Here is a 12,607-nt window from a genome sequence, read left to right as displayed (position 1 = left end):
CTCACTGCAAGCTCCGCCTCCCGGGTTCACGCCATTCTCCTGCCTCAGCCTCCCGAGTAGCTGGGACTACAGGCGCCCGCCACCGCGCCCGGCTAGTTTTTTGTATTTTTTAGTAGAGACGGGGTTTCACCGTGTTATCCAGGACGGTCTCGATCTCCTGACCTCGTGATCCGCCCGTCTCGGCCTCCCTAAGTGCTGGGATTACAGGCTTGAGCCACCGCGCCCGGCCAAGATATTTTCTTATTTTTGTTTTAACCACTACATTATCCTGCAGTATTTGAAACTCTAAAATTATTTTTAACTCTCCACATAAACTGCCCTAGTTAAGAAGTCACACCTTTAAGCAGCTTGATTTTCATACATATATACACTTTTCACTGTAAAAAGCAATTTGTTAAATATTTATTGAGCAGAGCAACCTTTAGTTCCTCCTATTTGCTAAAATTTTTAGCACCAAAGCACTGAGACCCAAGAAAGAGGGAAGAAACCAATATTTTTGACAACATACTTTATACCAGCTGAGCACTCCAATGGCCAGCAATACTGTGTACCAATCACATGTTAGATACAAGCATTATCTCATTTAGTCATATAAAATCCTATTTGGAAGGTACGATTTTTACCTCCATTTTAAGAGTAGGAACCTGAGAATTTTGAAGTTTACTGAATCCAACTAGTAAGATGGAATGCAGAAAGGACTCCCGAGTTCTTAACTACTCTAAGGTCTCACTCATCATGTTATAATTTAACTACTTTTCTATTAAAGGTCACAGAATTAAGTGATTAGTCCAGGTTCAAATAACTAGTGTCAGGGCCAGTGTTCAATTCCAATCTGAAATCCATGCTACTGCCAAAACAGACACTTAATTATCCTGCAACCCTGCTTAATTATAAGTCAGTTTATAAGCTCTCAAATGGCATAATAACTTCATTTTACCACCCCTTATACAGCATCACTTACACTGCACTTTGTAAATGATTTTGATGATTGTCATTCCAGTACTAAAAAAAAAAAAAAAAAAAAAAAAAAAGACAGAGAGAGAAAGAAAAAGAAAAAAAGGGGAAAAAAAAAAAACTTCACTGTTCTTGGAGAGCCACAGAGTGACTATTATTCAGGTATGCTGAGGCCACAGAGGGGCTCCTTAGCTCCTTGGCCTCATCCATTGTCAGTAGCTGCAGCGTTCACTTTGGGGAAGGGTTTAATAAGAGCAAGCTGTCAACAGAGATAGATACTAGAATCAGCTCATTCAAAGATGGTTCATGAAGTCTGCCTCAAACTCTTTAAGTTAAAGGAGTTATATCTCTGTGTCCTAGGAGAGAACTTGCTATATTCTCCTTGGACACTTCCTCTCATAAGCTGAAAAAAGGAACAAATGGCAAATCAGCATGCGGCCAGGGGTGGGGGATTGTAGAGGTTCAGGAATTAAGGTGAATCATGAAGATACAGAGACCTAGCCTATGAATATAATTCCTGCAAAATTATCCAGCTGTGTTCTCAGAAAAACACAGGCGGTAAGTCAAACAAATGCTGGTGTCTCCAACTCTGTGTGCAAGCAATCAGAGAAAGTCCTCTAGGCCAGCAGCCCTCTTCCATCAAGATGTATGCTGCAGACAGCTACTTCCTCCAAAGGCTTTGGCAGGGGTCACAAATTCAAATGCCTGAAAACTCAGACATGAGTAAACTGACTCAAGGAGATGGCAGCAATTGTGGCAAAGCTATTACACATGGGCCGTGTCCTGTCCGATGGGGCACCCTTATAATCCACCTGTGCAGTGGCAGTGCTTCTTTCTAATTCCCACACAGGGAAGGTATGTTCTAGGAGCCACGCTGCATGTGGTAAACTGGCAATCACTACCCAGTTCCACTTGCTGTGTGAGAAATCGGGTCCAATGACTTTCCAGTCGAAAACATAGGCCTCTTTTAAGAAGAGCCAAAATTTAGATTTCTTTTTACATGAAAATCTCCTGGCTTTTAAGTTTTTGGCAACTGATTCAAATCATTTTAAATGTTATGCAAGCCAAACGTAAATGCCTGCTGGCTGGATGTGGCCCAGGCATAGACCATCATTTCGGACTCCTGGCCTACAGAAATGAAGGCTCTTGGGTGCTTCTTCCCCTCCTGGAGGCATAAACACAGTAAGATAAAGTTAGTGACAGGATTGGATTTGCCTTAGGAAAAAACACAGAAGCCTTCTTAGGGGGATATAAAATGCAAAAACACTCTTGCCAGTACTTATAAGAAGATTCCCTCTTGCCACTTTCCAAATTTATGAAAAGATTGCTGTTAATGCTGTGTAAGGAGGAGAAGTAGTCAATCAGTTGGAGGGTGGTTGTATGGTCTCTAACGGAAAAGCACCACTCCTTGTTATCAACATTGCTGGCCACCTGCACAGTCCCTGGGTGTCAAAGGGATTGGTGTTCTTGGTAAGTTGAGCATATGAAGTTACCATCCCATTTCTGTGTTCCAGTTGAAAAATACCTACTCTTGTCAATAACCTGAGGCCCTGTAGATGACAAAAAGCAAGGCTGTATTCTGCTCTGTCATATATCATCACAAAATTGCCAGCCAACACTCTAGTTCTTCAACTCCTTATTGTTGGTAATGAGGTACAAAAGAGAAAGGACACAGCTCAATTTTTTTGGATGCTAAATTGAGCCTTCAGAGCTCTGAGTTGGGGAAAAAAAAAAAAAAAAAAAAAACTGATACAGATTTAGCACAAAGGGTCAAGATGTCCTCTGTTAAGGAGAAACTTTTTATGTTGGCAACCACTTGAAGATCTAAGGAAGCACGAGGATTAGCTGTGTTCTCTTAGGTCCACTGCACGTTAATTGTCTCTATGACCCTAATGGCCTGCAGGGAAAGGCAGCATATTCCAGTGAATGTGCCTTATTTGAAAAGTCAAATTTCCTAGGGACTTTAAATCAATAATTTTACATACCTACATAATAAAAGGAAGGCCTTCCTGCCAGGATGGATGGAGAAAAGCCGTTTCTTAACTTGTGGGATTGCCCCTGAAATCAACCAGAGAAAGGGAAACTGATGCCCATTGGCTGTAATTTCACTACAATCTTTAGTGTTTTCTTTTTTCTTTCTGCCATCACTCTTTTTATTATGAGAGTACAATGTCCTTCCCAACTATCTCATAGCTAGACTTTTAAATGATTAAATAAAAGAAGGTGGCCAAATTTTCCAATAACTGCAGGGCGTTTTTATCTTCAAAAAACATTTCCCCAATACAGATATTCATTTTGTTTTATTAACATTTATTACATTTATTGGGCAGCTATATGTGCCAGGCCTTGTGCTGGTTATGTAGATAAAACAGAGGAATAAGAATAATCTCTGCTATCTATAAATTTCCCATCTTTTGAGGAAGGGGAAAGTGCTGAGAATCCTCTATATAGAATATTTAAACTTATAGTAGCAAAGCAATAGGAAACAAATAATTTGTAAAAGAGTCACCCAAGATGGTTAAATGGAGCTACTGTAGCTTAAGGCTGCCATAACAAAAACATTATAAACTGGATGGATTATAAACAACAGAAATATATTTCTCACAGTTCTGGAGGCTGGGAAGTCCAAGATCAAGGCACCAGCAGATTCAGTGTCTGGTGACAGTGCCAGTTTCTGGATCAAAGAGAGTACTTTCTCACTGCATCTTCACATGGTGGAAAGGACAAGGCAGCTCTCTAGGGCATCTTTTATAAAGGCACTAATCCTGTTTAGGAGGACTGAGCCCCCATCATCTAATCACCTCCCAAAGGCCCCCCACCCTAATACCATCATACTAGGGATTTGTTTTCAACAAATGGATTTGGCACGAGTAAGGGAGGACATAAACATTCAGACCATAGCAGATACCATAAATATCCAGGATAGAGCTGGCAGGAAGCTAAGTTGTTTGGACTTAATGATACAATCACACAGGAATAGGAGTTTCTCCCTCTAAAGCAGGAAACAAAATGGTGGAAGAGAAGCCCTAAGTGAAAGAAACCTTATGAAGTCTTTAAAATGAAACATTGACAACAAGCACATTCATTTGTTTTAACTGACAAATAAGTGTTGAAACAGACAGTATGCCAAGACCTGTGAGAGGGGCTGGGTTTACTGGCAAAAGCAAACAGACATGCCTTTTCCATCCTATAGTCCTAGTGTCCCTCAATAAACTGCTTGCTTAGTCACTCTCTTGCTGAAAGTTTCCAAATTGGTTTGCTTTTTGGTTTTAAGGAAATTTTCTCTCATGAAGACACATTGTTAATTTATAATGTTAAAGGATGAGGTAGGAATGTATAAATGAAAACATAAAATGGAAATCAATGAGAAAATATGGCTCCCTTTAGTATAGTAACTTTATATCCAACTTTGAAAGAGGGCATATTCTCCTTACAATAACAACTCATCCTTGTTTTTTTTTAATTATATTTATTAAGGTTTTTTATTTATTTTAAAAAATATTAAATAGGGAAAAAATGACTCCTAATCTCACTGTCCAGATAATCCCTACTGTAATTGTTTATTTTCTTATATTAAAATATTATGGAAAACTAATAGTTTTCTTTCTTCTTTTTTTTTTTTGAGACTAAGTTTCACTCTTATTGCCCAGGCTGGAGAGTGCAATGGTGCGATCTCGGCTCACTGCAACCTCCGAAAAAAATATATTTACATTGCTAGTCATAACTTGTGACTCCTGAAGCTTCCACAACCTCCGGGTTCAAGCGATTCTCCTGCCTCAGCTCCCCAAGTAGCTGGGATTACAGGCATGCACCACCACGCTTGGCTAATTTTGTATTTTTAGTAGAGACCGGGTTTCTCCATATTGGTCAGGCTGGTCTTGAACTGCTTACCTCAGGTGATCTGCCCGTCTCGGCCTCCCAAAGTGTAATAGTAGTTTTCTATTGTTGTGTAACAAATTACCACAAATGTAGTGACATTAAACAGCACTCATTTTTTAGCCCACAGTTTGGTAGGTCAGAAATCCAGTGTGGGAAATAAGAAATAACTGGAAAATAATAAATTTCCCAATCTGAGTGCTCTGCTCAGAGTAGCTAAAGACTGAAATCAAGGTGTCAGTCAGACTGAGTTCTTGTCTGGAGGATCTGGGAAAATTTGCTTCAAAGCTTGTTCTTGTTGGCAGAATTCAGTTCCCAGCAGTAATAGGAATGGGTCTCCATTCCCTCGCTGGCTGCCAGCTAGAGACTGCTCTCAACTCCTAGAGGCTGCCCATATTCCCCACCGTGTAGTGCCCTCCATTTTCAAGCCAGCAATGGCAAGTCCAGTCCATCTCATGCTTTAAAGGTCTGATTTCCTCATCATCTGCTTCCACCAACTGGAGAAAACTCTCTGCCATTAAAGGATTCATGTGATTGGGTCAGGCCCACTTGGATCATCTCTCTTAAAGTCAATGGTGCCACACAACATCATTAAATCACAAGAATAAAACCCACCATAGTCACAGACCTGGGATGACACAGGGCATGTCCATTGAGGAGGCAGGAAATCTTGGGAGCCATTTGAGAATGTTGCCTACCACATAAAGAAACATAGTAAGGAAATTGAAATACTGCAAACAGGTATTAAACGGGATATAAACAAGCTACTGCTATCCCACTTCTCCCAACCCCACACCACAGTGATAATCATGGTCAACAGTTTTCTTACCCATCTTTCCAGGGGAAAAAAAATATATAGCAAATGTGTCTCTGTATCTTCTCTTTGAATTTAAACAAAAGGAATCAAATTGCTTTTCTCTTTTAATCTTGCTTGGAGCTCCTTCCTTAGTGACAAATGTGGATCAGCATTATTCATTACACATAAGAGTAGCTTTTTATTTCTTCAATAGTTACATAAGAATAAGCAAAGAGATCAGCAATGAATAATCCTAAAACAGAGACACATTATTTATTATTTCCCTTTTTAATTTATGGACAGAGTTTGCATCAGACCCATTGTTCTACCTGAAACACCTTCTTCTCTTAGAACAGACGAGTGCTCCAGGAGTCTCTATTTTGGAATAGAGTCAACTAATTTTCCGCTAAGGCAAATTTAAATAACAACTTCTGAAGGAAGTGATCCCTTTAGACACAAAAGGCTTTTAACAGTATGTCCTTGCCTGTGAAGAAATGGCACCATAAAAAAGAAGATAAAGAATAAGAAAAAGAAAATAGAAAAGCAGAAGGGATCAGATTAAAGTTAAAATTAAAGTCTGGAGTTCATCTGTGCTTCAGAGCAGGAAGAAAGCTCCACCCTCTGAACATTACCACATCTTTTCTCCCAGCAACACCAAAGAAATAAAAAGTACTACTTTTTCCACAAAAGATGTATTTCTTTCTAATTATCGTCATTCTAAAATTCCTAAACTACAATGTTTGATCTATGACTTTAGAATACCAATTTTTCATATCGATTTCTTCCAAGCACAAAAAGACAAAGAGACTTCCACTACCTTTCATTGTTCTTTGAATGGGACTAGACACTAAAAAATAGATTTACATTGCTAGTCATAACTTGTGACTCCTGAAGCTTCCACAAAACTCATATATTCTATTTTTTTCTACTGAAGTGACAAGTCGCTCTGCTTTCCTCAATTTAAATGAAAACACAGTAAGCAATAATAATGACCCCATTTCCGTGAGCTGTTTCTCTGTGTGAAGAGTCCATGAGCTGGAAGTTTCTCTTCAGAGATCAGTCCAGTGTTCTGAAGTAGAGATGAACTATTACATATAATGCTAATGCATATGAATTTATGTTAATTCTTGAAGAATGTGGTAATTTGCTCTCAAAATCTTAAACTTCCTCACCTCTGCTGCAGAGACCCTAAAAGCACATCTCTGAAGGTTGCCTCCTGGGACATCAAGGAAGGCACTTAGTAGTAACTAGGCAGCAATTTAAGAACAAACTTCAAGATCATATGAGGCAATTGTTAGTGATGAACCGAAACAAAGAAGCTGAGAGGAGATCCAGTACCATCCTTTGATCCAGGTAAGCAGGAACCCTGACCTTGGCCTGCACCTCAGGGAGCACCATGCCTTAAAGCGCCTTCCAAGAAATTTTCTAAGTCCCCATCTGGTGCCTGGGACCAGCTCCTCTGTTGTTTGTTCAGGAAGTCTCAGACTAGATCAGGACCTATGTCTCCATTTCTCCTCTACAGAGCACTCACTAAGTATCTACCTGGGCCAGCCATGGTAGTTCGTGCCTATAATCCCAGCATTTGGGGAGACTAAAGCAAGAGGATCACTTGAGGCCAGGAGTTCGAGACCAGACTGGGAAACATAGCAATGTCCCATCTCTACAAAAAATTTACAAATTAGCTGGGTATGGTGGCATGTGCCTGTAGTCCTAGCTTCTCAAGGCTGAGGCAGGACGATTGTTTAAGCCCAAAAGTTCAAGACACAGTGAGCTGTGTTTGTGCCACTGCATTCCAGTCTGGGTGACAGAGCAAGACCCTGTTGCTTAAAATAATAATAATAATAATAAATTATTCTCTGCCTAATGCATGGGGTAAACCAAATTCCCAAAGAACCTCTAGGAGGAAAGGCACTACTGTCCAGGATAATACTTTTTATATGAGACTGTGAAAGATTGGATAAAATTGGGCCTCTGGAATGGTGCTGACATGCTGACTTAGGGTGACAGTGACCCTGACTTTGGAGGGACACAGAACAATTCAGGACTCTGCCAATCCCTGGGCTTGAGCCACACACATGAGCTGGTATAATAGCTCTTTAGACTGCGGTGCCACCTCCAGTGTATGGAGGAACCAGGATGGCACAAGGTGTCCTCTACCTACAGCTGTCATTCTACTTCCTCCACAGGCTCTACACCATGGGTCAGGCTATGGGGTGGCCTTGACCATCTGCACCCAGAGCTTTCAAGATCTTTGCTCTCCTTTACCCTGTGACTCTTCAGATCTGTCTCCTCTCTTGCCTTACATCATGTGTTGATGTTGTACTGTGCCAGGCTGGTCTTGAGCCATGCTAGACAAGAGATGGACATTTCTTCTGCAAATGGGACCACTCTTCTTATCCTCTGTAGGTTCTTCACTTATTTTCCCCAATAGTAGAAGTGGTGGAAGGCAAACGTCCAGCAGCACTAAAAGAGATCACATTGTAGGAACACAGTGGCCACTGCCTAAAGCATTCAGGAGAAGACATACTGGAAAATACAGCATCCTAAGTTTACATGCTGTAAAATTCTATACAGTAAATTTTACATGACCAGAAAACAACTTATCATTCACATTTTCCTGCATATGCTTGATAAAATGTGCATTTGTGGTCATCATCAACAAAGCGTAGTAACAGCCTTTGAGACGGGCATGAGAAACCAGTAGTCATGGGTGACATAATGAATGATGTAGCCTCATGAGTAATGATGGAACTAGCATTAAATAAATGGTATTAGAGAACTGCAGAGGCAAGAAGATCTATACTGTCTCAGTATAAAAGAATCTAAGGAGCCATTGCATTGTGAATAATAACAGCATTGCTACCTGTTTCTCACATGGTGGAAGGTATGAAATTAGCCAGGAACCACACGTTTGACAATAGAGAACCAGAAGATACAGTGCCAATCTACTGGCTGATATGAGGAATCATTGCAAGCAATGATTGGACAATAAACGAGTGTGTAAGTAGCTCCACTTTACCCATTATTCTGAAGAATAAACTTTGTAACACTTTTTAAATCAAATCGTTTATACAGACAGAGGACCCACAACAAATATTTACCTGAGGCCCTGCACATTTTTGGGATGATCCTGAGGAAAACTCTTGGGGAAAGGAAGCAGCTAATCTTCCAACATACAGTTTCATCCTTTCTCAATATACATTTCATATTACATGGTTTAGGAATCTTCACGACTTAATACAACAAATATTTTACATACGCAATGAAATAATTACCACTCTGTGATACAAAGACCCTCTGACGCAGTGGGGACTTTTGCACTTTTTTTCTTTCTCTTTTTTTTTTTTTTTTTTTTTTGGTAGCTGTTGTTCTGTTGCATTTTTTCGTGCTTGAAATGAATTCTCAAGTATTCAGATGCAGCTTGCTTACTTAGTCAATCAACTGCAGCAAAAGAGTTCTTTCCAGACTGACTGACCTTCAACACCCAGAGTATTTTTGGATGACATCACTGTCATTAATCGGTAAAAACTCAGAGAATGTAAACTAATTTTCAGGTTAGCCTTAAATATTTTAATTATAGAAGAAAGCCTGCTCTAAAAACACATAAATGCCAGCACTTTGGGAGGCCGAGACGGGCGGATCACGAGGTCAGAAGATTGAGACCATCCTGGCTAACACTGTGAAACCCCGTCTCTACTAAAAAATACAAAAAACTAGCCGGGCGAGGTGGCACCCCAGCTACTCGGGAGGCTGAGGCAGGAGAATGGCGTAAACCCATGAGGCGGAGCTTGCAGTGAGCTGAGATCCGGCCATTGCACTCCAGCCTGGGCGACAGAGCGAGACTCCGTCTCAAAAAAAAAAGACAAAACAAACAACAAAAAAACATATAAATGCATGTCAATAACATATACAGGTTATTGCTGAAATATCTCTTGGATCTTTTCCTTTTTTATGAACATGGATAATTAAGGATTAACTATATTTTAAAGATTCCATTTTACCAATGGTCTGTTTTTCCCACAGTCATATCTATAAAAATAATTATTCACAAGTGATTAATCTGCCTTGATGACTTAAACTATGAGTCTAATCACACAATTACTAGCCAAACAACTAAGAGAGGCTAATAAGAAAGTTCTAGTTTCTGTTCTAGTTCAAGGAATATTGGCTTATTTCTAGAAGTAGGCAAGAAATAATTAGAACAAGAAGAAGACTAAATTTTAAACCAACATATTAAACCAACTTAAAGCAGTGACATAGCCAATTTATAAGCATACGAAAATATCCTTGTGTCCTTCCTCTTACCCACTGATTTTTTTTCTCCTTGCCAGATTCTAATTGTAGAAACTACTATTAGAGATGCTTAAGCTAATCAAGGTCAAAATTTTAACTCCCTCAGGATTTTAAAATGCAAATACCATTGAATTTCTTTTCAATAAATCTTACAAATACATGTTACAGAACAAAACATTCCAATAACATAGTATATTGAAATATAAAATCTGAAGTTAATTTTTATATTTCCAGTTATTGCTTGGTAAGAAACCTTAAAGAAAAGCATACTGTCAGTGCCACCATTCTTGTTTTTAAAAATTCGACATATGTTTCCATTTCGATAAAGACAGTTATAAAATGCATTATGGACATGGGAAAGAGAATAGAACAATTCAGATTTTCTGATGTATTTTTCTTTTGACTCACCAAGTATTGCTTTCCTCCTATCAAAGGGGATAGGAAGTACCTAACTTTGAGAGATGCCTCTTCTGTGATCTAACCCTTTAAAGTGGGATGACAATCCTGTGGCAGGCAGGGAAAGGATATTGAACAAGGACATTAGCAACTAGAATAGTTACCTCTACTTTCTCAGTAATAAATGGCAAATTCCAAGCCTTAAGCCCTTTTGTTTGGAAATTCAACAACAGTAACAAAATGAGTTCATCTTTCCTTAAGATCCAGTGGCCTTTTTGAAACAGAATCCCAGGAAAACAATCTTAGGGTGTGAAATTCTGTGAATTTTACAAATAAACCAAAATTACATAAAATTAAAAGCAATTTCCTGACTTTTCAGCACTGACCTTCTAATGGATGCATCCCATTCAAAGATCAAATGGTAAAAACTTTACATCCTACAAATCCAGCAAAAATCTCTTGTAAACATGAAGACACTGGACCCAAATGAACATCAAATGTCTAAATAGAAACAGCACGAACCTGCTTGCTTTAGAAATGTTTTAGGATAGAAGATGTTGATTATAAATAAGCAATAACATGGTAGAAACAAAAAACCGATTTGTTTAGAGCAAAATATAGTATTGAGAATCAGTAACACCCAATTCAGTGCATCAGTCAACATGTTTGGACGTTATGTTTGATACAAAGCACAGTTGTCAAATGAGTGAAGGATTCCAACTCTTCCACTGTGCAATCATGTATCCTTGCCCCACCCAATAGAAATAATAATGCCTTTAAAATATTTCCATTCCCTGTATCCTTTGCCATCACCTCTCTGTTCTGCTCTTCTAAGCAGCAGGGTCAACCTGACATTTCCTGGAGGACTGCACCTGTCAGCTGGAATCACCGTTCTTCCAATTGCTGAATCAGCCCACCCTCATACCACTAGCTGGTAGTGATACAAGGAGACCTTCAAATTCTGCGAATTTTGTGTCCGGATTAGAACAGGCTGTAGGCCAATTTCTTTAAAACCAGAACAGATTTTCAGACATTTATACAATCACATTTCTAATTACAGAGGGCCCAGAAAATACATATCATTTCAGACTTGAATGGACTATTTGATTCCAAGCAAAAATCTTTTATTTTGCCACCCAGATGACTACCATATACTAAGGCCATCGTAATTATTCCTATTGTGGCAGAACATTGTTCTAACTTGAAAAGCCAAGCTTTTAAGAGGAGTTCTGTAAATAGTGTTGAATACTAGACAAACTAACAAAATGAGAAAGAGGCAAGTAGGAATCAGTCACAGGGTTCAAATTTTCAACCTTTGTGACTTTGATCCTTTGTCAACCATGATCTTTCCATGTAAGCTGATGGATAAAGGCTACCCAGAGAACACTGCTGAACTGAAAGAACTTTTCTTATTGAAGAAAAGATCTCAGCAACTCAGAGAGAATAGTCTATTATTTTTCAAGGGAATTCTAGTTAACAATGATATTATGTTATTGAATCCATTAAGAAAGATATATAAGCAAACTCAGTCTCTTAGTTCTGGGCACACTAGAATCAGAGCCTCAGACAGTAGTTCTGGTACACAAGGTTTAGTGAAGCTGTGCTCTTCAGAGAAAGCCAGCAGAGTGGGGTGCAAAGCGGGAGAGGAGAGAGGAAAGAGCTCAACAAGGATGTGGTCCTGTACAAAGGCTAGTCTTGACCTGATCCATGGGATCACACCACAAAATTAATTTTGGCCCTCTCCTTCAACGTAAGGGAGCCATTTGTAGCCGCACATTCATCAGTCATTGGCTGCCCTTAATTGGAGTGAGGAGCATGACCTCCTGGGAAATGCAGCTGCCACTCGCAATTCTCTAGAAAAGGGGACAGCTGTGGGTCATTAGAAGTCTACACTCACAGCAACTGGAGAAGGGAGTGATGGGCCGGGTAAGGGATCCAGGCAGGGTGCCACAGCATCTACTACACTTGATAATTGCAGATCACTCAGAAATTAGAAAAACACCTGGGCTCTGTAAAATGTTAGACAGACTGGAAAGGGCCACCTCTGGCATCAACAGGTGAAGTCATTGGGATGAAATGGCTGGCAATCTTACCCAGGTGCCCTTAATTGTATTATATTCCATGCTGTGTGCTTCCTTTGCTTGTTAACAATCTACAGCCTCTGACATAATGTATCCTTAACCTATTTTGGTGTTCTTAATTCAGAATTATTTCTTCTTCCCGCATGAAGAAAAAGCTGTCAGTTTTGAGAATATCCATTAAGTTAAGGGCACAAGGCAGAACGTTAACATT

Source organism: Macaca nemestrina, chromosome 11 (genome assembly GCF_043159975.1).
Source record: "Macaca nemestrina isolate mMacNem1 chromosome 11, mMacNem.hap1, whole genome shotgun sequence".
Taxonomy (NCBI): Eukaryota; Metazoa; Chordata; class Mammalia; order Primates; family Cercopithecidae; genus Macaca; species Macaca nemestrina.
The sequence above is the reverse complement of the archived record's forward strand: the minus strand, read 5'-3'. Positions refer to the sequence as shown.